At 44.0% G+C, this 20979-nt stretch overlaps 1 long non-coding RNA gene across 2 annotated transcripts in view; it reads left to right on the top strand.

The window, feature by feature from the left end:
• Positions 1 to 219: 219 nt before the first annotated feature.
• The window catches only part of LOC146182056 (uncharacterized), a 149282-nt gene continuing 128522 nt past the window's right edge, over positions 220 to 20979 (top strand). For both annotated transcript variants that reach the window (XR_014700329.1, XR_014700328.1), the window contains exon 1: positions 220 to 840. This is a non-coding gene — a long non-coding RNA (uncharacterized LOC146182056). The remainder of the gene's footprint in view (positions 841 to 20979) is intronic.

Genomic DNA, 20979 nt, shown 5'->3' with positions numbered 1-20979 from the left:
GCCCTTTCATCGCGATAAATCGCTACGATGGGAAAGAAATATAGTGACCGCGTGACCGCGTTTTAGCACAGCAAGAAGACCAGACGCCCTATTCCTTGCGATCCGCCTATAGATAAGAAGGGCTGGTCTGTAGCGTAGCCTGGTTGCCTGGTGACGGAAGGAAAATCTAGCCGCAGCTAGGGAACTGCAGTTTCAACCCCTAGCGCCCTAGCGACCTAGCTTGCCGGCAGACGTTTGTTGTGACATTCTTACACCGTGGTTGTGGTTCACGTTGCTTCGCGGCTCTTATTCAGTGCGGTGCGGAAACCTTAGTTCGGCGGAAGTGTGCTTGTTATCATGGACGGACGAGTTTTCAATGCGTCTTTTGGGCCCACCTGCTTGGATATTTCGGTTCGCGTTTCCTCACAGCAAGTGGCTAAGCGATGAGGCTTAGGCCTAATTCACGCCGAAGGTAGCCATGCAGTGTTGGACTGTGTGGGAATGAGTGGTTGCGAAGGGGAAGAAACGAAGACGGATATGTGCTCTGGTGCATTACCTAGCCTCCTCGATGAAGAAATTATAATGTCATGTTGCTGGCAAGTGTAGCATGCGTAGAATATGTGTTAGGTAGTCAGGAAAGACAGCCTTCCTGCGCCTGCGTTATCCTTTGACCTCCTCGGCTTCCTGTCGTGTACCACGTTACTCAGTGTAATATTCGGAATGACCTTTGCCTACGAATTACTGAGGTGAAAGCTACCAAACCTCCGTGGGATGCTCAACAGTGCGACGAAGTGCAACATCGTTCGCCGTGTTGATCCGTTGGCTTTTCTTGGAAGTGTTCCGTTGGGATATGCAAAATTGGTGAGTACATTTTCTCGCCTGTGTAAAAAACCCAAGAATGAATTTTGTCTCCTCCGATTAGGGAAACATGCATACTTGCTTTCCACTATTCATTTGCCGTCCGAGTAACGCCAATGTTGAGCGCTCATAAGATTTGTTTACAATGTGTATATAGTTTGCCGGTATTTGTATTTATTATTTTCTTCTTGCTTTCGCGGGATCTTTCGCGAGCTGTCATATCTGTGAACGCGACATTCAGAGTGGCGCCAACAAAAATCTTTTTTTTTGTTAGTATATGAATTAGTGATTCCCTTGATGAATTGCTGACAGCCCATATAATGAACAACTCTGTGAGCCTCTCCTATACTTGCCCTAAATCTCTCTTCACCTTACGTGCATTTGTTTCAAATCGCTCTGCTTTGTTTGCAGTGTTTGTCATGCATGAACTGGTCCTCACTTTAGATTTTGCATTAAATGTCCCTGATATGTATACTTCGGGAGCGTATATGATCGTGCTGGCTGGCTCTTCATAACAGCGCAGAACACGTAGACGGTGAGGTGAGTAGTTGCATGCTCAAGTAGACATGGCTTTCCGCAACCGTTCAGTGAGACCAGTAGTTAGTATTTTTGGACGCCAGTTCTGCAGAAGCTTCAGAACCTTCCGATTACGCTCTCTTCGCACTCCCTTATGCGCAGAAAAACAGACTTGTTTATTTTATTTCGTTATCGATATATTTGCAACGTCATGTATCTCTCTTTGGGATTAAGGAAAAGATTTTTACTTTAGCTTATGTTTGTCTTGCTGGTGATATTACGGATGTGTCAGCGTGTAGCTGTACTTGGTTGGTGGATTGCGTATTTATGTTTTCCTGGCGTGCGCTTATGAGTGGTGATTACAACAATCTTGGCTTTTTAATCAGCGCTTTAAATAATTTCTTTTCTTTTTTGTGCCTGTGTTCACTCTCGCTCCGCTATTTCACCAACATGGAGGCTTTCACTTTGTGTTCTTCAGAGTATTTCACCTGGTAAGAACATGACAGCGACTTGACATTCTCTGGGATCGTTCGACATTTTATAGTAATGAGCGTGGCGTGAAATATGTGCGTCAGGGAAACATTTTGTGGTTGGCGAGAGTCACTGGCGTCTGGTAAACCAGAGACAGCGCTCTTGTTCCGCATCAAGGCGAAATAATGAGTCTAGTCTGCATTTTTATTTAGCCATGACGAGTAGAGTGAAGATAAAGCCGTTTATCATTTCAAGATTAAACAAGATTAAACAAGCTGCCCATGTTAGCTTCTGATGCACGATATACTGAAATGCAAGAGTAAATTGTTTCAGAGTTCGGCTGACGCTCTAGCCGCAACTATAGAACAACAGAGACGCCGATCACATAAGGTACGTCAGCTGTGTGGAGAGGAAGACATGAGCAGGTCTTCTCTGTCTAGGTGGCATTGTTTCTAGGCGCGAATACGCCGGCGCCACTGCTCTCTCCCCATATATACATATATAGAAGCAGGCAGCACCCGCGCTCGTCGGCGAATTAGGCCATCCGCTACGTCCTACTGGGGGGTCTCATGGAATTTCTCGCCCAAGCTGACGTTCATCTCAACCACCCTCCCCCCCCCCCCCTCCCTTGGTGCTCGGAAAATTTGAAGCGCAATATATGCTCAGTGGCGTACGCGTCGGTGGTCTAGATATATGAACTCATATTGCGCTCCCATGCATCCATGTTGGAGAAGCAGACAACGGCATGTCGAACAGTAAATCTGTGGAAACGCGGCAGGCGCGTTCCTAACTATTGCGCTAAATTGTATTTCTTATCAGCACTTGATCCCTTCAAGCATTGTTAGAACTCCCACTGCTGATAAGAGGCTATCTATCTTGTATAGCGCGCTCTAAGTGCCTCCCAGAAAGCTGCAGCAACGTGCCATGTGCGAGCCGTTTTTTTTTTTTTTCTTTCTTTTCCTTTATCAGGATTGTTCCGTTCTAGCTTTCTTAATGCTCTGGAGTGCGCAGTCGAAACGGTTACGGTGTTAGAGATTGCGCTGTCATACTGAGATTACCGCTATGCGGTGCACGCGAAACGACTGCACCAAAGTTTGCCTTCTTTCAGGACGATGACTGAGTCAAAATGTCAGCAGTCATGCAGGTTTGCGCGCCTGTGCAATTTTGTGGCTTTTGTACAGAATTTGGGGCTTGGAAAACCCCTGCGCTATAATGCATACACAGGCTGCCAAACAACGGGGAAGAAAATGCCTAGGTGATATTGAGACGAGATTAGCGCTGATAGCGATGCCTCTTACTTGGCGCCTTGACCGACGGAGCAGAGTTACGAAGGTACGAGAAGGTGAAGAGCCTTATGTAGCAAGTTCGCACGATAAGCACTCAGGAAGGCAGAGAAAGAAAGGGAGCGAATACTACTACCGCTACAGATCGGCGTTAGCCAGTATAAAATAGTAAATGGCCTCCGTGTTGCGCTGTCACAAGACACAACCGCGGGCAACGCCCAGCAAGACAAGCCAGGGTAAAAGGGCGACTTTTCGCGTGTTTGTTTACATAGTGAGTGGCGCTCTTCGGAGATGGCATCTGAACTCTTGGGAGCAGGCCGCGGCGCAGGTCGCATTCCTTGCTCTGGTCACACGGGAGATAACCTTGGCATCTTGGTATGGCCCTGTCCCGGATTAAACAAAAAGGCAGTCTGTATACATACACTGCTGCATAAACAAGTTCCTTGTGGGGTCGATATCTGTCTTTCTGGTGGAGATAGCGCAGACAACCACAAATCCAGAAAACTTAGGATGAGGTGACTCCACAGCACAACAGGCCGTCTATGGTGGCTCCGCGGGGAATGCATTCGGCTGGGCGTCCCATTGAAATCTTCGCAACAGCCAAAAGGCACACCACATTCTGAATACCGGAGGTATGCAGTAAACACAGCGACGGCGGTCGTGTCCGACTCTTTTTCCTTTTATTTATGTATATTTAGGGGATCCTTGCCAGACAGACGAGTAACGTTTAAGGCCGGCCTACAAAAAATGTCAAGAGAATTTTTAAACGTTTACAAAGTTGCATTTCAAAAATTTTACTACTCGTGGTACGTCAGTGCAGTCTCTCTTTTCGGGTGCAGCTTAACGCAGGGCAAACATCGTGTACGACGATTAATTCGACGATTCGACGATTAATAACTGAAATTAACTAATTAGTTTCATTTTACTTTTCTTCTTAATGGGCGATTATAAATTGTAAAATGAAGAATCTCAACATTCGAGGTGAAAACAATTTTAAAATTTTCTCGATCAGCAGTGTGCTTCGAAATACCGAATGTCAAAAGTGCATTTGAAAGCAAGCTTCTTCAATTGGGTTTCACTCATTTCATAATATTACAATGACGTCGTTACGTGTGGTCGCCAAAATCGTGTTAATTTCTTTAACATGATCTAATACACAAACGACGTCTGTATTTTATGCTCATTTCATAATATTACAATGACGTCGTTACGTGTGGTCCCCAATATCATGTTAACTTCTTTATCATTATCTAATACACAAACGACGTCTGTATTTTATGCTCATTTCATAATATTACCATGACGTCGTTACGTGTGGTCCCCAAAATCATGTTAGCTTCTTTAACATTATCTAATACACAAACGACGTCTGTATTTTATGCTAAAAGATGCGATAAACGTCATTTTATGAATGTGCGATAACGAGAAGCCAATTAAACTAGCCCGCAAACGCGCGAATGAGAGGTCTCAGGGGTGACGTAACCTAGCCGGCTCATAATAGCTGCTGTTCCCCTCCGACGCGTTTTGTGCTATGCAGAGGACGGACTATAGCATAACTGTACTTAACAAGTTGATACACGTAACGCGAAACTTTACGCCTTCCTGCAGTTTTCGTATTAGTCAATTACTGTGTAATAGGGCGTTTATTGACGCTCAGATGGAGAGCTGTGAGGACAGGACCTTGCAACGGCGAGCCCAGCGTACTTCTTCTTCGTCGCACAACGCACAGGTGCATGTCGATGGCGATGACTATCACAGTACATTTTCCCCCCGGGTAAAAAAAGGAGCCATCCTGGCGACTTATGGCGCGGAAAGCACAGCGGGGTCATAGAATGGCTTCAATCGGTTCACGTGAACTGTTTCACGACCACGGCGACGCAAGTCCGCAGAGGGCGTGACGGGCTCAACTACGTAGTTGACTGCAGATGTTTGCTGGAGGACCCTATATGGCCCGTGGTAGCGAGCAAGAAACTTCTTTGAAAGGCCAGGGGTTGTGGAGGGCACCCAGAGCCACACCAGTGTGTCCGGGAGATATGGCGAAGCTTCGCCGGTATCACGGAGGTATTTTTGGTGCCACTGATTTTCTGTTGTGAGAGAGCGGGCGAGCTGACGGCATTCTTCTGCGTACGTGACGGCATCGGATAGCGGGGAAGATTCAGAAACGTCAGGGCGGTAGGGAAAAAGTGTGTCCATTGTACAGGGTGGCTCGCGCCCGTAAAGGAGAAAGAATGGAGAGAATCCAGTAGTGTCCTGTGTCGCGGTGTTACATGCGTAAGTAACAAACGGTAGAACTTGGTCCCAATTGGAATGGTCGGTGTTCACGTACATAGCCAGCATGTCACCGAGAGTGCGGTTAAAACGTTCTGTCAGTTCATTCGTCTGAGGGTGGTACGAGGTAGCGGTGCGGTGTATGATGCGGCATTCTTTCAGGAGAGCCTCAAGAGCGTCTGATAAGAAAACGCGTCCGCGGTCACTGAGCAGTTCGCGAGGGGCACCATGGCGAAGAACCAGGTTTTTCAGAATAAAGGCAGCCACGTCGCGTGCGGAAACAGAGGGCAATGATGATGTCTCAGTGTAGCGGGTTAGATGATCCACTGCCACGATAATCCAGCGGTTGCCAGCTGAAGTTGTAGGAAGGGGACCGTATAGATCTATGCCGACACGATCAAACGGACGGGCAGGACAGGGCAACGGCTGCAACGAAGCAGAGGACTTGAGAGTAGTTTTTCGGCGTTGGCAAGACTGGCAGGAGCGGACAAAATGGCGGACAAAGCGGTACATTCCACGCCAGAAGAAGCGTAGACGCAAGCGCGTGTAGGTTTTCAACACTCCGCCGTGGGCGCACTGGGGGTCAGTATGGAAAGCAGCACAAATTTCGGCGCGGAGATGACGGGGGATGACTAAAAGCCACTTCCTTCCGTCGTGAAGATAATTGCGGCGATAGAGCAGCCCGTCACGAATTGAAAAATGGTGAGCTTGGCGGGCAAGCGCCCGAGACAGACGACCTGGAGAGTGACTTGAAAGAAAGTCCAGAAGTGTAGATATCCACGGGTCGCGCCGCTGTTCCGTGGCCATGTCAATAGTGGCAAGCGAAGACAAATCGTAGGCGCAGATCTCATCAGGCAACGAAGAGGGAGGCAGCGGTGAGCGCGAAAGAGCGTCCGCGTCAGTATGCTTGAGGCCTGAGCGATATATGACACGAATGTCATACTCTTGGAGGCGAAGAGCCCAGCGAGCAAGGCGGCCGGACGGGTCCTTGAGGGACGCCAGCCAGCACAGAGCGTGATGATCAGTGACCACATAAAATGGTCGGCCATAGACATACGGACGGAATTTGCCGATGGCCCAAATAATGGCCAAGCATTCTCTTTCCGTAACAGAATAATTGGACTCTGCCTTGGTCAAGGTGCGGCTTGCGTACGCCACCACATAGTCTCGGATACCAGGTTTGCGTTGGGTGAGAACGGCGCCTATCCCAATACCGCTAGCGTCAGTGTGAATCTCAGTTGGCGCATTCGGGTCGAAGTGGCGGAGGATGGGAGGCGAAACCAAAAGACGGCGTAAAGTGTTGAAGGCGTCATCACAAGCAGGTGTCCATGCGGAGAGGTCGGAGCTACCGGAGAGGAGCTGGATGAGAGGAGCAATAATAGAGGCGAAATTTAAGATGAAGCGGCGAAAGTAGGAGCATAGGCCAATGAAACTTCGTAGCTGCTTCAGTGATTTTGGGCGTGGGAATTCGGCAACTGCACGAAGTTTAGTGGGATCGGGAAGAATGCCATCCTTAGAAACGACATGACCTAGAATTGTTAGTCGGCGAGCAGCAAAGCGGCACTTCTTCAGATTCAGTTGGAGGCCGGCGGTAGCGAGACAAGTGAGAACGTCCTTCAGTCGGAGCAGGTGGGATTGAAAATCGGTAGAAAAGACTACGATATCATCGAGATAGCAAAGACAGGTTCGCCACTTGAATCCACGAAGCACAGTGTCCATGAGGCGTTCAAATGTGGCCGGGGCGTTGCAAAGCCCAAAGGGCATGACGTTGAATTCATATAATCCATCTGGTGTGATGAAGGCAGTTTTAGAGCGGTCAGCGTCAGCCATTGGCACCTGCCAGTAGCCAGATCGTAAATCCAACGAGGAGAAAAACTCGGCGCCCTGCAAGCAGTCTAGTGCGTCATCGATGCGTGGCAGAGGATAGACGTCCTTGCGCGTGATCTTGTTGAGCCGGCGGTAGTCGACACAAAACCGGAAGGAGCCATCTTTCTTAGGTACCAACACAACTGGAGACGCCCAGGGACTGTGAGATGGCCGAATGACAGGCCGAGTGTTTTATTTTCGTTCGCAGAATGTAACGTTCTGCGTAATGCAATCATTTTGTGTTGTAATCGTTTGCTTTAGTTAATTGGATTTCTTTTTTTTTTTTTTTTTTTTTTTTTGTAACGAACGATAAACGGTTGATAAACGAAGTGGGTCCTTTGTATGAGCACCACGACGGACCGGCTGCAGAGAAGCATCGCGCGATCACATTTGTTTTCCATGATATGTTCTTCTAAGCTGTGGTTTCTACTCGAAAACCGGGAAACGCATGGAAAATAAAAATAGAGCCAGTGCGTTTCCTCGTAGAGCGGAACTGAGCAAAGGGAAATCGAGTTCTATATACCAGGACATCGCGCAAACACAAAGTGATGCGTAGGGTGCTCGTACATTATGTTATTCCGTCTAGCGCAGGCATTGAGAGAGCTTTCAGCATAATTTTTTTTTTTACTTTTCATGGGTAAACAGCGACGAAAAGCGCAATATTCAAGACTTGGAAAACAACGGCTTGTAGCAAAATACCAAGCAAGTCACACAAGATCATTTTAGTGCGACTAAATGTATGCTGCGGAAATAAATGTTGAAAAGGAGAAAAACCCAACAGTAAAAGATTATTATTAATATAAACAGCGCGAACACGAAAACAAGGGACAAGAAACAAGAAAGCCACAGTACATGCGCTGTACTGTGGCTTTCTTGTTTCTTGTCCCTTGTTTTCGTGTTCGCGCTGTTTATATTAATAATGAATAAGTACCAACTCGCCCAACAAAGTATCTTAGTAAAAGATTACTTTTCTGTTCACGTACTTTTATCGTGCTGCAAATATCCACTTCAATTGGATGCATCTCAGAGTGAGTGTATGCAGTGTCAATCGATCTCTTATTTCCTGCAACGTGTACAAGAATGGGTGGGAGCAACAACAATATTTGTTCATCTAATAGATCGCTTGAAGGATTAGAAGATCGCTTGAAGGATTAGATTGGAGAAATTAAATTCATATATTTCGGGAAATGCAAAAAAATTATGTATCCAGATGTGCGGAACCTTTTGGATTCAACAAAGTACATCGCGCTATGCGAGTATAGTTCCTCCTTCTCAGTTGCGTGGCTACGCAGAGCCCATTTTCGAAAATTGGTTCACTCTTTCATATGGGCCAGTTGTAGTGGTTGAACCGTTAATTTGGCAAGGGCACGTGTTTGAATGCATTTGCGTCTTACCAAAGTGCAAGATGACAAGCGTGCTGAATGCTTCCGTGTGGAAGTGTGGACTAGTCTTCAGATAACACCACTTGGACTGTGCTTATAGGAGTGTCAAAGAATTCGTGCTGCGTAGAGGTCCCTCCCCCCACTCACCCCAATGACACGTGACGAAGACGATGAGGAGGACATTTTATTTATTTATTTATTTATTTATTTATTTATTTATTTATTTATTTATTTATTTATTTATTTATTTATTTATTTATTTATTTATTTATTTATTCCTACATACTGCAGCTCCATCCGGAGCTATAGCAGGAGTGGGAGGTGAACATGATATAAATAAAATAATTTTACAATACAGTCAGTAGAGCAGTAACAGGACAGAAATTAAACAGAGCAAACAACACTAATAACGGCTAGAGGTCACTTTACTGTGTGGAACAGTCAGAGTGCGATGACGTCAGTACAATTTTGTAAAGGAAGGGAGCGAAGTGAGCCAGGAAGCTTATTCCAAGCTGCGATGGTGCGAGGGAAGAAGCTGATTTTAAATGGATTATGCCGAGAAAAGTAGGGGACGATATTAGGCTCATGGTAGTAGCTGGAGGTAGTAGGCCAGGCTGGAGTAATGTAACTGTTAGATGAAAGTCGATAATGAGCATGAATGATACAGTACAAGGATTTCAACAATTCCAAATGCCGGCGACGTGATAGTGTAGTAAGCTGTAACAAAAGGAGGACAGAAGTAGGCGAAAAATCACGGTGATACTGGTGACAAATGAAACGAATGGTCTTCTTTTGAACTCTTTCAATCTTGGTAATATCAGTTAGTTTGTGAGGGTTCCATACAACACATGCATAGTCTAGTACGGGACAGATTAATGACTTATGCATTAGTAACTTCACATCACTTGGAGCTTGAGCTAGAGTACGTCTTAAATATTCTAATTTCATGAGGGCTTTGCTACAAATGCTAATATGCTTGGACCAAGATAAATTGGTACTGAAGATAACTCCCAAATATTTATAATTAAAGACCCTTTCCAGTGACATGCTATTACATGAGTAGGCGAAAAAACAAGGAAGGAAGGAAAGAAGAAAAAAGAAAAGAAATGTCTGTCATAAAAGAGTAAGGTTACAGTAAGTGAGGAAGTTTAAAACACAAGAAAAAGCATCGCTTATTGTGATTATTACCTTGTGTATATAGTTATTATATCTATAGTTATTATATCTATTTCAAATGTTTCTGTTGTGTGCATGACTACACTCTTTTGCCAGTACTGTAACACTCTTCCAGCTGGCTTGCATTCATGAATATTTTATCATCACACTGTATAATAGATACAACTGTAATTCAGATTTGTTTTCTGTAATCCCCCATGTGCTATTTGTCTTCCCTCCATTGTATACATTCTTGAAGGCGTAATTAATATATCGAAACATGTCTCTCTTGCACGTATTTGAAAACGGACGTCTGACTTGTATATATAAATAAAAAAACCTACAGCTGGCGCAAAAGGGTCTTTACGCGCTGTGAATGCGTAATTGGGTGCTACTGTCTCCGTCACGCTTGCTTTGCAGTTTTTTTTTTTTAGACGAGTTGAAAGATAGTTAGCGTGGTTAAAGATCGGTTTTTTCATGACTTTTGCGTGGTTTTGCGTTTGATATGACATTGTGCTCATCGAGGACTTGTCTGATAGGACGATGTTTTAGTCTTAAAGTTGAATCGTTAATCACTATAAAGTAATTAGCGCTTATTGACTAACACCTGCAATTAGAGTACTATCTTTGTACTTGATGCGAGCTAACCAACTGTATATGACTTCATTCATTAGTGTAAAGTTCAATTTGTAGCTCATTCACGGTGGTTCATTAGGACCTACAGTCATTTCAGTGCAGTGATACTCCCCATAAGCTATTCAAAGATATATGACTTGACGCTGTACCATAAAGCTCAATCTTTAATCACAATTAACTAATTAGCCCTAATTAATAAGGCGTACACTTAGTTCACTGCAATTGTACTCGACTCAGGTTATACAAAACTTAGTTTAATAATGAGCCATAAATGTTCAATATAATCACTAAAAAACTAATGAAAATTCGTGATTGCTGTCTAAATGATTGCAGTATAGTTATGCTCAACATAAGCTACACAACCACTGAGGACACATTTTTTACACACATTCAGTGCACGGTGCGTGCAAACCAATTGTGTAATGCTACACATAAAAATTGCTCATTTGTTAATATATATGCACGCTCATTTCATTTCAGAAAAGCACCGTTAAATCGCTGTTACTTAACCAACAACAGGAGTAGCCCACATCGATTCTGCCATATTACACGACCGCAGTTTCTCATGCCATTATTTTCATACTTCACTATTTCATTCATTTCATTCATGCATCCGGATGTTTATTTTTTGTATGTATGTGTGGGGCAAACACTTCTGAATCACGAAGCTTGTTTTCAAAGTTTTTAAACAAGGTATATACAAATTATTTTTATTAAAGGAGGTGCACACAGCCAGTTTCTCCTAAGCAACCGTCTAGCGCTTGATGGTTCGCGCCTAGCACGCAAAATATACCCGAAAAGCAATGCCCCTTCTGTTTGCGACAACCTAAAATGGTTGTCTCAGACAATGACTCCCAATTAAATATCCCTCGTTGCCGATGTACCTTCAGAATGGTTGCTTGCATGATTCTGCGTAAATTCCTAACCTTTATGTGTCTCCCAAAGTCGCAATTGCTGTAAAATAAAAATCAATGCTCCCATTGTCGCTCCAAACAAATTAATACCTCCGAAGCTTTGCCCTTCACCCATTGCGCAGCCGCCTTCGCATACCAATTCACAGCGTTCGTCAGAAGTCTGTTTCGCCAGCCGCGCCTCCTACAGTGGGAAGACTCCCGGTGCCGCGGGAGATATACAGAGGGAACGGAGAACTTTCAAGCAACGTTGGGTAGAAACATATTCGTAACCTTACCGTTCTTAGTTCCACATTCGTTCGAAATATAGATAAGTAATTATCTGAATAACAGTTTATTTCACAATGGCCACCCTCCGCTGCTGACAGAGAAACTAATATTTTGAGACTTTGTGGAAAGAGTGAACCTCCAGCGAAATCGAGAGCTGGTTGTTCCACGATGTTTCTTTTTCCTGCAGCGATGAAGTTTACAAAAACAGGTGCAGGCTGTTTACGGTACACATCTTGTGCAAATATCAGGAACGCAATGATGGATTATCAGAGAGGGAGATCAATGCCTTTTCTGAAGTGAGCCCATGATTTGATTAGATGAAAGCAATACCAATACGTAATAGACGTTTGAAACGTCACAATGTGAGAAATCCACTGCCTAATCATCTCGATACAAGAGGCTAACTTAGTCTTTTCATGCACGGTAGAGAAAAAGCACGTAGTAATCTCCCACTTAGCCTGGCGGGAACTGCAAGGCGCTTTTCGTGTGCAATTCGCGGAAAATCAGCTTTTCTGACCTGAGTGCGTTCGTGTGAGAGTGCTAAATAAAAAGGAGTAGCCAATTTTATCACTGCTGTAATGGGGTACATCTAAAGCACGAAGTAGCTGATTCCTCTCAGTGGGGGCGCTTGAGCCAATCGCGTCAAATAATTTCAGTGCACTGAGGTTAATCCGATTCATTCGTGGTGGAACCCCTTTCATCTGGAAAGCCCTGTATTGCCACGCAAGCAGATATAAGGGGATTATCCATGACGTCGTGAGAATCGATCGGAGTCATTAGTTGCAGAGGGGTCGCTCTGATGGTAAAGACCGCTTTTCCCTTCATCTGTGTCCAACTATAGTACTCATAGGGAGGGACCAGAGAATACATGTTACGCAGGAAAGAAACATATGCAGGGCAAAATGAATTCGGCATTCCAAGACCAAACTCTAAACTCTCTAAACTTTGGATAGTGCTTATGTGTTACGTCTTTAACGCTTTCCGCTTTCCAGGTAGGTGATCGTGAAAACATTAGCCGAGGTTCACCAGCGCTTAAACCGATTAAGGCGGGCTTTGTTTGGCATAGTTTGGCAAGGTTTTGCTTGGCGCTTTGGCACTGAGGAACTATCACAGAGATTGGCAGATGGCTAAACGTGTTTAGCTGGAACGAAAGGAAGTGCGCAGTTTCTGTCTCACTTTTCGGTGGACACCTACACTTACAATTAAACGCATACAATCGAAGTCGCATACGTCATCGGTTCTAATCCCTGTTCGCCAAATAACCTCCAACTTGACAAGCAGATTGATGATAAATGAGAAGCGAAATGGTATGACGTCACCTTGAACGTTTCGTAAGAAACTGCTCCGTCACAATTTTGATAAGAAATCACGTGATATTGATTTGTTGTCACATTCTGCGGACGCCGTTCACGGTCCAAGTAAAACCAAGTAAGCGAGTGGGCGAAGAGCGACAAGAAAGGTCCCTGCGTGTTTGTCTCGGTCCTTTTACTCTTCGTCCTTGTGCCTTGAGTGCGTTTTTTTATAATTTTACGCCAATTTAAACGCGTTCGCGTGTTGCTTGAGTAACATGACTGCCATATAAATCTTGAACGGACACGACTTAAGCTTGAGTACCACAAGCGTTGAGGACAAGTTGAGGACAACCCAGAGGGCTATGGAACGAAAAATGGTAGGGGTAACATTAAGAGATAGAAAGCGTGCACAGTGGGTCAGAGAAATAACTCAAGTTACCGACATTCTAGTGGAAATCAGGAAGAATAAATGGACATGGGCAAGACATGTAGTGCGAAGAGAGGATAACCGATGGTCGCTGAGGGTAACAAACTGAATTCCAAGGGAAGGAAAGCGTAGCAGGGGCGGCAGAAAGTTAGGTGGGCGGATGAGGTTAAGAAGTTCGCGGGGGTCAAGTGGATGCAGCTAGTGCAGAACCGGGTTAAGTGGAGAAATATGGGAGAGGCCTTCGCCCTACAGGGGATATAGTCAGGCTGATGATGATGATGATGATAATGATGACCACAAGCGTTAGGCGAAACGCCAGCAGGATAACTGAAATGGAAGCACAAAGACAGAAAAATATGAGCTGCTGCTGTAGAATTTCTTACTATTGTTCCAGTGTACTCGGCGATGTCAGTGCACCTCAGATGGTCTAAATTTCCGGAGTCATCCACTACGGCACCTCCATAGCATGAGTCGCTTTCGGACGTTAAACACCGCAAACTAGTAAACGTTGCTATTACTAGTAAGAATGCTGGCGCGAGTATCTGCGCGAGTCTCTGAAACAACACTTCTACTGTTATGCACGCTCTATGCATCATGGAGGGACGGACTGCTAACTAAAGAACTACATTTTGGCCAAAATGCATTGCAAAGTAAACAGTTTTAAAATCACAAAAGCACTAACTTTCACATGCGACTATAAATTGCAGTTAACGAGCAGAAAAGCAAGTTCAGTATGTTACAAAATTTGCCCGAAATAGGAATCGGAATAAATAGAAAGCTGTCCCAAATTCCGCTACTCGAAGCAAAATTGGATAAGTTGATGAGCTTGCAGGAAACTGTAACAAATATTGAGAAATCCGTTCAGTTCCTGTCCAATACCTATGACGACCTAAGAAACACACAAAATAGGCAAGACCAGGAAATAATCGACTTGCGTCGACGGGTAGACGCCATGGAAAGTTCACCAGTACTGAAAACTGTGTCCGGACTAAAACAACAGATAAATGATCTAGAGCAGTACAGCCGGAGACAAAACATTGAAATTCACGGTCTGAAACGACAAGACGATGAGGACCTCCTGCTAGAAGTGAATAAATTAGCTCAGCATCTTGAGATCGCAGAACTGACTGAAGGCGACATTGAAGGGTTACACAGACTGCCAGAAAAAGACGGCAAGCCAAATGTGGTAATTGTCAGATTTGCGTCGCGAACTCTTAGGGCCAAATGGTTCGAGAAAAGAAAGGAACTACAGACTAAGAAACTTGGCGTCATATTCTTTGACAACCTGACGGCAACCAACAAACAGCTGCGCTGGCTTGCAAAACGTAAAGCGAAAGAAAATGGGTATCAGTATGTTTGGACTTCAGAAGGGCGAGTCTTTGTGCGCAAATGCACCGGTGCAACTGCTATCAGGATCTCAAACGAAGAAGACCTCGAAAAGATTGTCTAGCGCTCAGTTCAAGCTCACTGTGACATCCGAATTTAAGTTATGGCCACGTACACTACTGAAACTTTTAAAAGATTACTGAACAGTGAAAATTGTTTGCGCAATAAGCACGTTTCTCTCTTTCATATGAACGCAAGAAGTCTCCGAAACAAACATGTGGAAATCGAAGCATATCTATCGGTTTTGGATTGTGCGTTTGACTTTTTGGTTTTTTCAGAAACCTGGTTTTGCGATAGCTCAGAAGTAGTCAGTTTTTGTGATTATAGGCACGTTTCTGTTTATCGTGCGGAAAGGCGCGGTGGGGGCGTATCTATTTATGTACGGAAGCATCATCACTTTGAATGCTTGCCAGATTTCACATGCGTGACCAATGATTTTGAAACAGTTGCGATTGTGTGTCACAATGTACTAGTTCTTGCACTCTACCGGCCTCCCCATGGCATTCTTCAAAACTTTCTTAGCTTTGTTGAGAGAATATTGGTTTTAGTAAACGCCAAAAAATGGAACGTTGTTGTCATTGGTGATTTCAATGTTCACCTTTTTTCAGCTGAGCAACCAAAATACCAACTTCTAGAAGTCATGCTTGCAAATGGTTGTGAAAATTTAATCACCGAAGCCACTAGGGTAACAATGCATTCAAGCACGCTGATTGATCTTTGTTTCACAAACATTCCTAAGGAGACAACTTTATCCGGTGTCCTGTGTTCGGATATAAGTGATCATTTATCCATATTTGCAGCACTTCCCATAGAAAGCAACTCTCAAAGTATAAAACACACTAAAAGACACATTAACAACCATAGTGTTAGTTTATTCATGTCTTTGGTGGCTACTTCAAAATGGACAAACGTGTACGCTGAAAGCGATCCCTCTAAGTCATATGATGCATTCATTTCTACACTACAGCATTGCTATAATGTTGCCTTTCCGTTATCAACGATACTTCAGCACAAAAAAGCCCGGAAACCATGGATAACTAAGGATCTTTATAAGCGCATCAAACAGAAGGAAAAAATGTTCAGCCTTTTTCTAAAAACGCGTGAAGTCGAACTACTGCATGAATTCAAACGCTTCAGGAATAGGTTAAATTCAGATTTAAAAAAAGCCAAATTTGCATTTTTTTCAACGTAAGTTTGAGAACTCTACCCAAAGTAGTAGCAGAACATGGAAAGTTTTTCGTGAGTTGACCAACGCCCCGACGGCTGACTTACCATTAGAACTGGAAATTAATGGAAGAACATACTCCCGCGAATCGTTAGCCAGTCTGTTTAACAATTATTTCATAAATGTCGGAGCTTCAATGATCGTGCCAGGTAACCAACCAGAGTGCAACCCTTTAAGTTATATTAATAATGTCGTAAAGGACAGTCTATTTCTTGTTCCTACATCTGAGGATGAAGTTATTTCTATTTTGAATTCCCTTGACAACAAATCGGCTGCTGGTGAAGATGATATTAAAGCCCTACCGATTAAGGCAGTTGCAGATGACATAGCAAAGCCCCTATCTCATATTTTCAATCAAATGGTAGCCCTTGGTATCTTCCCACAACAACTGAAAATTGCTCGCGTTACTCTAATACACAAATGTGGTAAATACAATCAGCTAAACAATTACAGGCCAATCTCAGTGTTGTCACTGTTCTCCAAAGTTGCAGAGCGAATCCTATATAAACGATTTAGCACTTTTTTATCGTCAAGGAAAGTGATAGTTGAACAGCAGTACGGATTTCAGAAGGGGAAATCGACCGAAATGGCCCTGCTGCATATTAAAGATAAAATCATCCGTAACATCTAAGCCAAGTTATTTACAGTTGGAATCTACCTAGACTTTCGTAAGGCATTTGATTCTATACAACACCATATCTTGTTCAGTAAGCTTGAGGCATATGGTTTTAGAGGCACAGCACAAAGTCTTATACGGAGTTATTTACACTCGAGGGCTCAGTTTATTTCCATACATGGTATTACGTCAGGAAAAGAAAACATTAAATACGGCGTTCCTCAGGGCTCTATACTCGGCCCGTTGTTATTCATACTGTATATAAATGATATAATTAACATTTCAACTGCGGGTGAGGTGTTGCTGTACGCTGACGACACAAGTGTCTTTTTTTCTGGGCAGAGCCTTGAGGAACTTGAGACCACGTCGAACGCATGGCTGAATGACCTTGGTTTATGGGTACATACAAACAAGCTTCAAATAAATACTAGCAAAACAAAATATATGATATTTTCTGCAAAAAACAAGCCCATTCTCAACAATGTGAACCTGTACTATAATGATGCTTTGCTTGAGCGTGTAGACTGTCATACATTCTTAGGTGTTACTTTCCAGTCAAACCTAACATGGTCCCACCATGTGGGAAATGTAAGAATGAAAGTAGCGAGATGTATTGGAATGTTAAGCCGCCTTCGAAATCTTATCCCTGTCAGGCTCAAAAAGCAGCTCTATTTCTCACTAATACACTCTCTCTTTAATTACTGTTGTTTAGTATGGGGTACCGGAATTAAGACTGATAATGACAGACTATTTGCCCTGCAGCGGAGGGCCATTAGAGCATTATATAAGGAAAGTTTAGACACCGTAACGTTCATGGCAACACATAATATCCTACCTTTCCACGATATATACAAGCAGAAATTATCTGTGTACGTATTTATCTGTGTACGTATTTTCTGAAGTGTCGAGCAATTATAATAGATTTTCTAGTCATTATCTAAATAGGGATACTGGTCACAATCTGCGGAGGACTTTCATTGTTGTAGATAAACCGCGGACTAATTATGCTAAACAGACAATTGATCATCAAATCATGAAACTATGTAATAATTACCCAGACATACTTGATATCGCAAGAACAAGTAGAAGTCTGCCAACTTTCAAACGGAGAATAAAACCTCTTTTCACTTCAATAGAAAACCAAATACATGACTAAAGTAGATGCGAAATCGAAATGTATTGTGCTATTCCTTTACATTGTTCCAGAGTTTCATAACTGTTGTTACATTTCTTTATGTTTTGTTATTGGCGCGTGTCTGAATGCGTATTTTGTACTGCGGTGATAGTTTTTAACTCGGTGTTTTTGTTTCATGTGTTTTTGTTTCATATACGGTGAAGATTGTTATATGTAGTTGCATGTGCATTGCCTGTACTTTGTACCCGCTGCTGTTGTGCCCAGTGGGGCCAGGACCTCGTCAGGAGACTAATTACCTCCTTTTGTCCTGCCCCACGGGCAGTACCATGTATTGCCCACACAATCACTGAATAAAAAAAAAAAAAAAAATCTCCGATTGGCCAAGCATAGTACATGATCAAAGTCAATTTATTTTTCGGTAACAAGCAAATATTTAAGATGAAACATTAAAAAAATTTCCTTAAATACTTTAACATTTTTGTGTCTTACAAAAACGTTCCGTTGGTACCGTCTTCTATTGCGATTTCACCACTGTGGTTCTTGCTCGTGGCCCGAAAACCTCGTCTGGAATGATTAGTGTCGGCTTCCGCCATGTTCCCGCGCTGCACATGAGAGATTTCTAACAACAACAAAAAACAGCACTACAGAATCTACATTGGAGTAATGCGAAAGTACGGATGCTGCTACATGGTTGCTTCTAGTAGCTTAATTCACTTCTTGTTTGGCCATACAAATGGGCCTTATACGCCTTATACGCATCATCCGACATACCGTAACGCCCCGAATTCTGCGAGGAGCCGAGCCACAGCCCCATTTATCTTCCTAGCGTGACGTCACAAGCAGCGAGCGCCCTCTCTAGGCTGCGACACAGCGCCGTGTAAGGACTCGCCGCCACCATCCGATGGCGCGAGCTGGAGCCCCGTCTCTCGGTCTGGCGTGACGTCACACGGTCACGTGAAAGGTCATGTGTGGAGGCGCCACGACACACCAAAGGCTCGAAGTGCTAGCAGTATTTCTTTCGCAATAAAAACCAGTGAACTAATGAGCGGCAACCTCTCGTGTCGCAAGTAAGTGACGGTCGTGTTCGTGCTGAGGAGCACAGCATGCGGATATTTCCATGAATAAAATCATGAAGTACCTATGCAATACGCGGCCATCGCCTTGCTTCGGAATTTACGGGTAACGTAACTGGCCGTTTGTCTTAGTACCTTAATTCTGCTTCGAAACGTCTTTATTTCATAATGTTCCATCGGCGCCCACAGTAGGCACTGAGGATGGAATTTTTTCTGATCCAAGCTGAAACGAAGCATGCCGAGAACAGTTTGAAAATCAACAACATACTTGCGCTTACCATCTGCCTTTCCCTCTTAATGACCAGTTACAAATTTCTTGCAAGGATCTCCAAGAGCCGTTCACACATACTCTCTCCCCTGAAATGGCTTACTGAGGCATATATGCAAGATTAATCAGCGTTTTTCAGGATGAAATAGTTCAGTAGTGCCACTCCATGAGCTCGAGAAAGTATGTGCGTTCCACACCAGGTAGCGTGCCGGACTATGGTGCTTATAACTACCATGCTAACTGAAGTGCAGAGCCTCCAGCTTTCCCTCTAGGTTACATATGAGCTGCCAGAGAAAAAATACAGGCTGGGTTCGTTAACGTTTTCGCGCAAAGGGTTTTGTGCCGTCGGAGTGAAAATCAAGTATTTCAGTGTTAATGCTCTTTTAGCTGTAACCTATAGAGTAAAGCGGAGTTCTGGGCTAGTTGGTATACGTCATGATTTTTCGGGAGGCTTAGCGCGAGACAGACGAGGACAAGAGAGGCACACAGGACAAGGGCTAACTTACAACTGAAAAATTCCAGTCGTAAGTTAGCCCTAGTCTGTGTCCCTCTTTTGTCCTCGCCTATCCCGCGCTAAGCCTCCCTGTAAATCGTAACCTACTAGTTTTGCTCTCTACAGTTTAAGCATTTCCATTGCCTTCTTCGCGTTTATTTCGACGATGACAACATATCTTTCCTTCTTGAGATATGTATTACTGGCATTCGTTGCATCCTATGGGTATCTTGCATAACCATTTGTAACCGCTTTTGCTCCTTAAATGAATTACGGCCAACTAGTGTCAGGCACAATGAAACTTTACGGGCTACACAGAGAAAGAATAGAGTTCGTATGATCATGTACCCTGCTTATGATATCCAGACAAGCCCTTTCTGCAAGGTGATGAATGTAATTACACTTTCTGAGTCGTACGAAATGATGTTTCTTAAGCGTTATTCAGTTCAGTCCTTCAGTCGTGTCCGACTCTTCGTGACCCTATTGACCATGTCACGCCACGCTTTCCGGTCTCTCACTATCTTCCTAACATCACATAACTTCATCTGCAGTGCCTCGAGGATGCCATCTAACCATCGCGTTCGCTGCCTACCCCTTCTCCGGCAACCCTCGACCTTTCCCAACATCAAATCTTTCTCCAGCGACTCCTCTCTTCTCATCAGATGACCAAAGTAGCTGAGCTTTAACTTTAGAATTTGACCCTCCAATGAGCAGTCAGGGTTTACGGTCGACAATATTGACTGATTTGATCTTCTGGCAGTCCAAGGAACTCTCAAGAGTCTTCGCCAGCACCACAATTCAAACGCGTCAATTCTTCGGTGGTCAGCCTTTTTCACAGTCCAACTCTCGCATCCATACATCACAACTGGAAAGACCATAGCACGAGTTATACGGATCTTGGTTGGCAGACTAATGTCTCTGCTCTTTACTAGGCGGTCAAGGCTAACCATTGCTCTCTTTCCCAGAAGCAGGCGTCTCATAATTTCATGGCTGCAGTCTCCTTCCGAGGTAATCTTGGAGCCCAAGAAGAGAAAATCTGTCACAGCTTCCACTTCTTGTCCCTTGATGCTCCAGGACTTGATAGGGCAAGACGCCATGACCTTTGTCTTTTTAATGTTCAGTTTAAGCCCAAACTTCTCACTCTCTTCTTGTACGCGCATCAGAAGTCTCTTGAGTTCCGCTTCACTTTCTGCCATTAAAGTGGTATCATCCGCATATCTAAGGTTGTTGATACGTTTTCCAGCAAACTTCACTCCAGCTGAAGACTCGTCCAGACCGGCCTTCCTCATGATGCACTCTGCATATAGGTTAAATAGGCAGGGCGACAGTATGCAGCCTTGCCTCACTCCTTTCTCAATCGGAAACCAATCAGTAAGACCATGCCCAGTTCTGACTGTGGCCTCTTGCCCTTCATACAGGTTCCTGAGGAGACAGATGAGGTGAATTGTAACTCCCATCTCTTGGAGAGC

This window comes from Amblyomma maculatum, chromosome 8, assembly GCF_055883805.1.
Source record: "Amblyomma maculatum isolate TAMU_Amacu chromosome 8, ASM5588380v1, whole genome shotgun sequence".
In the NCBI taxonomy this organism is placed as follows: domain Eukaryota; kingdom Metazoa; phylum Arthropoda; class Arachnida; order Ixodida; family Ixodidae; genus Amblyomma; species Amblyomma maculatum.
Note: the sequence above shows the minus strand (reverse complement) of the source record. Positions and strands in the feature narration are given on the sequence as shown.